The sequence below is a fragment of the Corythoichthys intestinalis genome, chromosome 1 (assembly GCF_030265065.1).
Source record: "Corythoichthys intestinalis isolate RoL2023-P3 chromosome 1, ASM3026506v1, whole genome shotgun sequence".
NCBI classification, from domain to species: domain Eukaryota; kingdom Metazoa; phylum Chordata; class Actinopteri; order Syngnathiformes; family Syngnathidae; genus Corythoichthys; species Corythoichthys intestinalis.
In genome coordinates, this window is record NC_080395.1 from 65,689,594 (window position 1) to 65,698,588 (window position 8,995).

Below are 8,995 nucleotides of genomic sequence, written 5' to 3' on the forward strand. Positions count from 1 at the left end.
ATCATTCAGAGATCCTCACTGAACTTCTGGAGTGAGTTTGCTGCACTGAAAGTAAAGGGGCCGAATAATATTGCACGCCCCACTTTTCAGTTTTTTATTTGCTAAAAAAGTTTAAATTATCCAATAAATGTTGTTCCACTTCACGATTGTGTCCCACTTGTTGTTGATTCTTGACAAAAAAAATTAAATTTCATATCTTTATGTTTGAAGCCTGAAATGTGGCGAAAGGTTGCAAGATTCAAAGGGGCCGAATACTTTTGCAAGGCACTGTATGTCCATATCTATAATGAATTCAGGGATTCAAGCATTTATTCAGAATAATTTTCACCGGAAAAGCTCTGTTTACATCAGTCGGCCGCTAGCTTCATTTACTAACGGACGAGCATTGTACTTCGCCATATTTACGTAAAATAAATGCTAACTGCACGTTTTTTTTTTTTCTTGTAACCAAGAATCGAGACTGTTTTACGTCCATATCTATTAAGAATTCAGGGATTTAAGCATTTATTCATAATAATTTTTAACAAAAAAAGCTCTTTGTGATTCCACTCTGTCAGCTTTGACGGCCTCGCCAACAATGCAGGCCCCCCATTTATCGGCCCCGGGCCCAGTGAATACATTATGAAGTCTATAATAGTACACTGTTACTGACTGTGTGCTTTATATTTGCGTAGGAAAGGAAATTTAAATTAATTTAAATTAACACCTTTCAGTCACAAGCAAATCCAGTTTAGACATCCAATTTGCACAGGAACTGAAATATGACAGGTTGTCTCACAGGTGAATGGAAGTCATGCGAACAGCCGAGGAATCTGCCACCAGCAAGCTAGAACACGTGGGCGTATGAGAAAACTGACTTTACTCAGGGTTGCTAATTACTACTCGTGCACCCTACAGGACAGCACAATGCGTGTCCATGCGACCTAAAGGGTTGTGTTTAAACATTTAGTGTAGTTGTCATGGTTAAGGAAGGTTGAGTCAGCAGTGACAAAGGTTCACACATACTACTTGAAGAAAACTTTCAGTACGTCTGAATATAAGGGTGTGGTTTTCAAAAAATAGTTGTGCTCCCGCTGAAGGTGCAAAAGTGTTGAAGTTCCACAGAATCAGCTAATACTGTAACCACATAGGTAAAACTTCATCATTGACCTCAACCTGATGATGTTCTAAAGGTTTCGTGCCAGTTGACTAAAAAACTAGCATCAATGTTGCGTCATCCACAGCAGATGCACATATGCAAAATAATGCTAAACATTTACCACTGCAAATTCTCGACAATACTTTACAAGGGACATGCACATGTGTTCCTGCAAGTGGGTGCCTCACTGCCTGGTCACTGTTCATGAACTTAAGGTCATTCACCTCAATTCCAACAGTGAGGAGAAAAATTGCACCTGGACTGACTGAAGTACAGCTAAGTTTAATGCAGACGTGCATGTGCAAGCGTTGAGCATGACCACACTAGAGTATGACGCCCACTTGTCTCTAGCAGTCTGCCTGCTTTTTTGCCTCTGTACTTTCTTTGCCTTTCATTGAAAAAGGCAAACTAAGACACAGGAGGACATGCACGGTCCTGCCCCACCCATGGATCAACCCGGAGTGTGCGTATAGACAGTCAATGTTACTTTGGTAAAATATCAGGTTTTTCCCCTTCTTTTTTCCCCCAATTAAAAGCTTAGTTTCAGAATAGACAACTCCTTGACAAAAGACGTGTTCATCACTATTAATGGGGTCTTGTAGTGCCTTCATTTTGGCTTGAATAAAAATACATATATTGCATGCAACTGAAAACACAATAGCTACAGACAGATCTGATGATATGAAAAGGCAGTAGATAGTGATTGTTGGTTTATAACAAAGTGGGTCAGGCCAGAGGAGGAGGAGGAGGGATGGATAGAGAGGACAGTCCAGACCTCATAAGCCCCACTAGTAAACTCGCTGTCATTAATCTGATTATTGTACTCCCTTACTATATACTTCTACACAAGTGCAAGCATGGGTCCACTAGCATATTTTGTAAGCTTCCTTTCTACATTCCAGCAAAATTTGGGATGGTTTCTAAAGGCACCCATTAGGGCCTGGAGGTTCCAAAAAAATCTATAAACAGAGCTATTTTGAGTGGGATATTTTTTGCTTTAGCTGCCAACATCTAACAAAGTATCAGTGGTCACATCCCAAAAACAAGCAGATTTTAAAATAATCTGTTTTGAAATGTGCTTTTTTTAAAACTGTTGTTTTAATCCATTGCACTATGCTTGATGTAGATCAAACTCTAAACATTACATGAGACAGTGACACTACTAGATTCTCCACTAACGCAACACACTGGTTTCGACACAAGTCTGAACAGGCCCCAGAAATATTTGAAAACTGTATTTTGCATAATGAAAGGTTCTCTGGCCAATTGTTTAATGCAATTTTCTGTGTAATTTGACTGGTGCAACGTTGGATTAACACCAAAACTACAGTAAAATATTGTCCAGAAAAAAATTGACATAAACTATACTCATCAGCCACTTTATTAGGTGCACCATGCTAGTAACTGATTGGACCCCCTTTTGCCTTCAGAACTGCCTCAATTCTTCGTGGCATAGATTCAACAAGGTGCTGAAAGCATTCCTCAGAGAGTTTGGTCCATATGGACATGATGGCATCACACAGTTGGTTGATCTGTCGGCTGCACATCCATGATGAGAATCTCCCGTTCCACCACATCCCAAAGATGCTCTATTGGATTGAGATCTGGTGACTGTGGAGGCCATTTGAGTACAGTGAACTCATTGTCATGTTCAAGAAACCAGTCTGAGATGATTCCAGCTTTATGACATGGTGCATTATCCTGCTGAAAGTATCCATCAGAAGTTGGGTACATTGTGGTCATAAAGGGATGGACATGGTCAGCAACAATACTCAGGTAGGCTGTGGCGTTCCAACGATGCTCATTTGGTACCAAGGGGCCCAAAGAGTGCCAAGAAAATATTCCCCACACCATTACACCACCACCACCACCAGCCTGAACCGTTGATACAAGGCAGGATGGATCCATGCTTTCATGTGGTTGACGCCAAATTCTGAACCTACCATCCGAATGTCGCAGCAGAAATCGAGACTAATCGGACCAGGCAACGTTTTTCCAATCTTCTATTGTCCAATTTCGATGAGCTTGTGCAAATTGTAGCCTCAGTTTCCTGTTCTTAGCTGAAAGGAGTGGCACCCGGCGTGGTCTTCTGCTGCTGTAGCCTATCTGCCTCAAAGTTCGATGTACTGTGCATTCAGAGATGCTCTTCTGCCTACCTTGGTTGTAACGGGTGGTTATTTGAGTCACTGTTGCCTTTCTATCAGCTCGAACCAGTCTGGCCATTCTCCTCTGACCTGTGGCATCAACAACGCATTTCCGCCCACAGATCTGCTGCTCACTGGATATTTTATCTTTTTCGGACCATTCTCTGTAAACCCTAGAGATGGTTGTGCGTGAAAATCCCAGTAGATCAGCAGTTTCTGAAATACTCAGACCAGCCCTTCTGGCACCAACAACCACGCCACGTTCAAAGTCACTCAAATCACCTTTCTTCCCCATACTGATGCTCGGTTTGAACTGCAGGAGATTGTCTTAAACCATGTCTACATGCCTAAATGCACTGAGTTGCCGCCATGTTGATTAGAAATTAAGTGTTAACGAGCAGTTGGACAGGTGTACCTAATAAAGTGGCCGGTGAGTGTAGAAAGGCCTCTGTTCTTTGGATCACTGAATAGGTGCCATTGGGGCAATAGTGGTTGAAGTAACACTACAAGTATACACTATAGAGGAATAAAAACCTAAGGAGTTCAGTGTTAATTAAAACAAACAAGCTCCAAAGCATGTGGCTCATGACACCCTGGTATAGTTTAAGGGGTGTTTGCTTGTACAAAGGTCATTTGACTGGGGGGGGGGGGGGGGGGGGGGGGAAGCTCAGTAGAGTGTCAACATCCAGCTTTCTTCAGTCTACAATAAACATTTAGCTTTAAGTGTTCACAATGATTTCATAAACAATGCTTTCTGCCATTACTCAAAGTTCTCATCTTAAAAACAATAAAGATCCAAAGGACAAAGAAGACAACAACCCAAATTAATTGTAAAGAAGGAATAGAGAAAAAAAAAATCATCAGAGTTGGGTAGTGAGCTGGCAGCACTTACCTTAGCAGGAACGAAACAGAAGGACAGATGTCCCAAAGGATGTCTCCTCAGGTCTGGGAGACAGAGGAGCAAATAAAGCCTGCACAAGCAAAAGGTGAGACAGCAGAAAGGAAGACAAGGCTTGTTAAACAGTAGAGCAGCAGCACGTAGTTTCGAGAGGCCCCTGTAGAATGACACTTGCTAGGCTCAAGCAGGATACGCTGCCCATTATAAGGCTCAGAAGTGGTCAGAAGGTGGCACATTTGAGGAGTTGTGGTGAAATGCCACACAGAGAGCATGTTGGTCAAGGCTAATGAAAGAACAAGCGACGCCCTAAGCCCTTGTAGGAAGGAGGTCAAAGCTGTTTAACTAATGCAGCTAAAATAACCTGCTTTGGCAAAGGGTTGTGAATGAAAGCAAAAGGACCACAACAACAATTTAACTACATACCGTCATTCTATTGAAAATGTAGTCTTTGTTAAATTATTTTTCAGTTTATTTCTTGGATACTAATCTGTGTGGATATTTTACATTGTCATTTGTTCTTATGTATATAAAAGCTTGTCAAGAAATATTAAACCTACTTGTATACCATAAATATCAGTTAACTGCTCAATTCATTCAGCTATTCTAATAATATTAGATTCAATTCCTTTGTTTTCATTGCAAGCCAAGCAAACAACGAAATTGGAAAGCTACTCTGTGGTACCATAAAACACAAGACAGTAAAATAACACACAACTTAAACATACTACTAAATTAAAGACAAAGAATAAATTATTGTGCAAAAGTCGCTACATAGCAGCATCATGAACAATTGGTGCTGTTCAGTGTTGAGAACGCAGATGGCCATGGGAAAAAAAACTATCTCTGAGTCTGGTTGTACGTGATGTCATCGAAACAATGTAGGACAGACTAAATTATTGTATTATACAATAACTTAGTCTGTCCTACATTGTATCTCTAAGCAATGTTTTTTTGATTCCACGTTAAAACAACACCACTTTTCTATGGTATATTACGAGAACGACAGTAGTCAATGCATTAAATCATGCATTAAAAATTTAGCAAAAACACAACAAAGGTTGTAAAAGTAGCACAAACAATGGATTAAACATCAAGACAGTATAAATTAATTAGCAGAGAAAGTTAGAAAAAAAGACATATTATAAGGGAGCCAACATTCACTGCCTCTGTTCCCAATGAGTTTACAGAGACCTCTTTGGTCCAGGGTTAAACTGTCACCAATCATCTTCACAGACAAATCATCTCTTGTGATGTAATTGATGACAACTGTCCGTCTTTTCCAGCAGGTGTTGAAAAAAATAAAGTCACGAAAGGTTTTGGATGAGTTAAAGTGATATTTTTTCCCTGAAAATGTGTAGTACCTAATATAAGGAAGACTAGGTTCAGTGTTATGTAGTCACAGCCAAAAACAGGAATGCACTTAGACCACCACATTTCTGTATTTTAGGGTTTTTAAATTTTGTTTCATAGATTGAAGGCTGTAATTCATTTCAACCCAGAGAATGTCAATATTAGCGTACTGAGTGATGTAGTTGTTGGCTCTCACGTCAGCCTGTGGCTCTAGGGGAAAAGAAAGGGGAAAAAAGCATGTGACCGTTCAATTCGGTGTTACAACTGACTATAGGAAATTAACAAGGGCACATCACAGACAAGCAAATATAGCTGCTATCAGAGAAAGGGATAACTCAGCCTTGTTCCCACACATTCAGCTGTTCTCCCAGCTCATTTCATTCCATAACGACTACAGCGATTGGGCCAGTACCGCCTCTCCGCCATCCACACTCCTAGGGACGCTGGCTTGGCATAATCCGCTACATATCGCATGCAACACTGCCAAAGATTAACCCAGAATCTGATGGTCCTGCTGTTCACCCAGGAAAACACTTCACACTTCTGTGCACAGCGTTGGCAATTGGTTTTTGGATTTTATTTATTCATCTAAGTGGCACAAAAGTGAGATTACTTTGGGAAAACACTGGAAGATAGGCTTGGCTATCTGAGCCAACCAGTGTTCTGATAGAACGGGTGGAAATTAACATCAAGCAATGGCATGTTTCAAGTTTCCAGAAAATTCCACAGCTTGAAGCTGCAAGAGGATTTTACCTAACTCCCTGCTCCTCCACCCACAGAGCGGGCTTTTACTGTATACTAGTGGTTGTCAGGGTTTCCCAATCCCCGCCACGTGGATTCCAATTTCAATTAGACTACACACCACTGGCTTAAAAGAGGCCAAACTGATGAAATCTTTTGGGACAGGATATTATTTAACAGGCCTTGTGCCCTTGTTTCTCACACTTATCTGACATGTAATATAAACCTGTCAATCTGCTTCCCAATATGAAAGTCTAACTTGTACCTACATTGACTGAATGTTCCCTTAAACAGTTTTAGAAGTTGTGTTTATAAATGAACACCACACAGGGTTGAGGTTTTCCTTGTGCCGCACCCACTTCACCAGCAGTTACTTTGACTATCACTGCATGTCACTGACATCCTCCTTGCAATATCCTTTGTAATGTTTTCTTTTTCTTGTAAACATTGGAGATGGAATTCAAACCTGAGAGTAAACCAGTATTTAACTCGTAGCCAAACAATCATATGATGCTTAGTAATAAGCAAAGCAAAGGCAGCATCAACTTATTGGCTGCCATTGACGGTGCTAGACATTTTGACTGCAAGGGGCTTGCAGTGAATGATCATTGCCAGCCTATCCCAGTCAGTTAGTGCCGTCCATGGCACTGAAACATGATTTTGGATGTTTTCGTTGTCAAGGTCAAGCAATGAGTTAATTATACCTGGAGTAGGGGGTTCCACTTGTGCTTTTTCCACACTTGGAAAAAAAAATTAAAAACGTGAAAACCCAAACTCAATAACATAGCTGTTAGTTTAGTGGTAGTGGCCGCTTAAAAAATGACACCTAACATGCCTTTAACGTATATTAGTATTTGCATAGTGTCAGTGCTGTTAAAAAGAAGAATTTGATGGTGAAAGTACATTGCATCTCCACTAAAGGTGTAATATTGGTGGTTTTAGACCACAAAATTCCCACAATAAAACAAAAGTATAATCAGAAGCACCAGTGACTGAATGACTACATCACAAAATTCGTAAAACAAGCGTCACCAAGCGCCATATGTCAGCTATTTGGTACACAGAGCCCGATTTCATGGCTTAACAAACGTTTCGTTTATTGTTCTTTTCCTAGATGAGTACTAGCGCTACGATGTCATCGTGTGCGAGCAGGTGAAGTTACTTACCTGTTGCCCTCCGAGCTGGAGGAACGAACCAAAAGTAAAATCCACCTGCGGCCGCTCAGTTGCTTCCCTCCCAGGCTGACGCTCGAACAGTCAGATGTTAAAAAAAAAAAAAAAAAAACCTCCGTTGATGTCCAACGTAGTGTTGTTTTCGCACGTAACCTTATATGAAGTGCGACATCCTCTCAACTTCTATTTAACAGTGACCCGTCGACGTCCCCCTTCGGCCATGTTTCTAATATTAAGGTCAAACCTTCAGATGTTCGGCCGCGCGGTGTCTTATCCACTTCCCGTCAAAAACTTGGTCGCGTTTCACCAAAACGCACGTGCTTTCCTCTGAAGAAAAATCTGAGAATCGGTTTCAAGCAGGACAGCAAGGCACCCTCGGTTCCTTCCTTCCCGATTCTGACTAGCGTCCCTGTAATCAGATGCTGAACGCCACAATATCCATTCATCCTATTACACTTTAACCCTTCACTGTCTCGCCCTCGCACAGTGGTGTTGCCTTCGCGGGCCGTCGGGAAAAGCCAGATCAATTCAAATAGTCACCATCCATCTATCCATTGATATATATACGTACATTCATACATCCATAGATAAATACATCACGCATACATACTATATCATTTGTAAATAAAATAGAAACATGTTTGATTTACAAAGTTTTGCAGCCATCTACTGGTTACAAAGTGCCATTGCAGAAGATTTCATTCTTGATGTGTTTTCATGATAATCTTCTTGATCATCTAAATATGACTTCATTTTTTTTATTGCAGACTGAAGGCAAAAGTCGTCAGTCGTCACCCAGATTGTTTTTGTTGTTTGTTTGTTTGTTTGTTTGTTTGTTTGTTTGTTTGTTTGTTTTGTTGTTCCTGTTCTCATGGACACTAAACAATTCCGTCATTCGTGAACTGATCGTCTTGATACTGCGTGGCTTTGTAGCATGGGTCAATATCTATTCATCCTCGGGACCCGATTATTTATTGATTTATTGTATCAAGGCCAGAGGTTGGTAGTAACGCATTACATTTACCCCGTACATTTACTTGAGTAACTCTTTCAGAAAAATGTACATCTAAGAGTAGTTTTATCAGGCAAGGCAAGGCAAAGCAAGGCAAATTTATTTATATGGCACAATTCAACACAAGGCAATTGAAAGTGCTTTACATGAAGATCATAAAAATCACATTAAATCAATACAACGTAAAAACAAAGACAATCGAAACAGGAAATAAAATTATACATACAAATTGCATTTTATCACGAATAGAATAAAAAATACTACTACTATTTACGAGGGACATTCAAAAAGTAATGCACTCAAGTGCATAGCTCGTACAGGATTTTACCAATCTTGTTTATATTTTGCACAAACATGATAGGACACACCGTTTTGCGATTGTTATATGTGTTTTTCTGATTTTCATATTTTTAGAGCTTAAACTAGCTTCCAAAATGGCTGCCCCTCTTGAAGCTCGTCAAAATTATGGCAACCCTATGGCCACCGTTTTTTGGGATTCTCAAGGTGTAATCTTTGTGGAATTTTTGCCGAAGGGGAAAA

The 8,995-nt window shown here is 40.4% G+C and overlaps 1 protein-coding gene across 5 annotated transcripts in view; it reads right to left on the reverse strand.

The window, feature by feature from the left end:
- Positions 1–7,898, reverse strand: part of pacsin3 (protein kinase C and casein kinase substrate in neurons 3) — a 67,134-nt gene extending 59,236 nt beyond the window's left edge. For 2 of the 5 annotated variants that reach the window (XM_057838349.1, XM_057838368.1), the window contains exon 1: positions 4,175–5,034. The gene's annotated coding sequence lies outside the window, so the exon portion shown is untranslated. Of the gene's footprint in view, positions 1–4,174; positions 5,035–7,437 lie in introns of those variants that run through there. The other 3 variants (XM_057838358.1, XM_057838341.1, XM_057838376.1) reach the window with 3 other exon arrangements.
- Between the last annotated feature and the right edge of the window lie 1,097 nt (positions 7,899–8,995).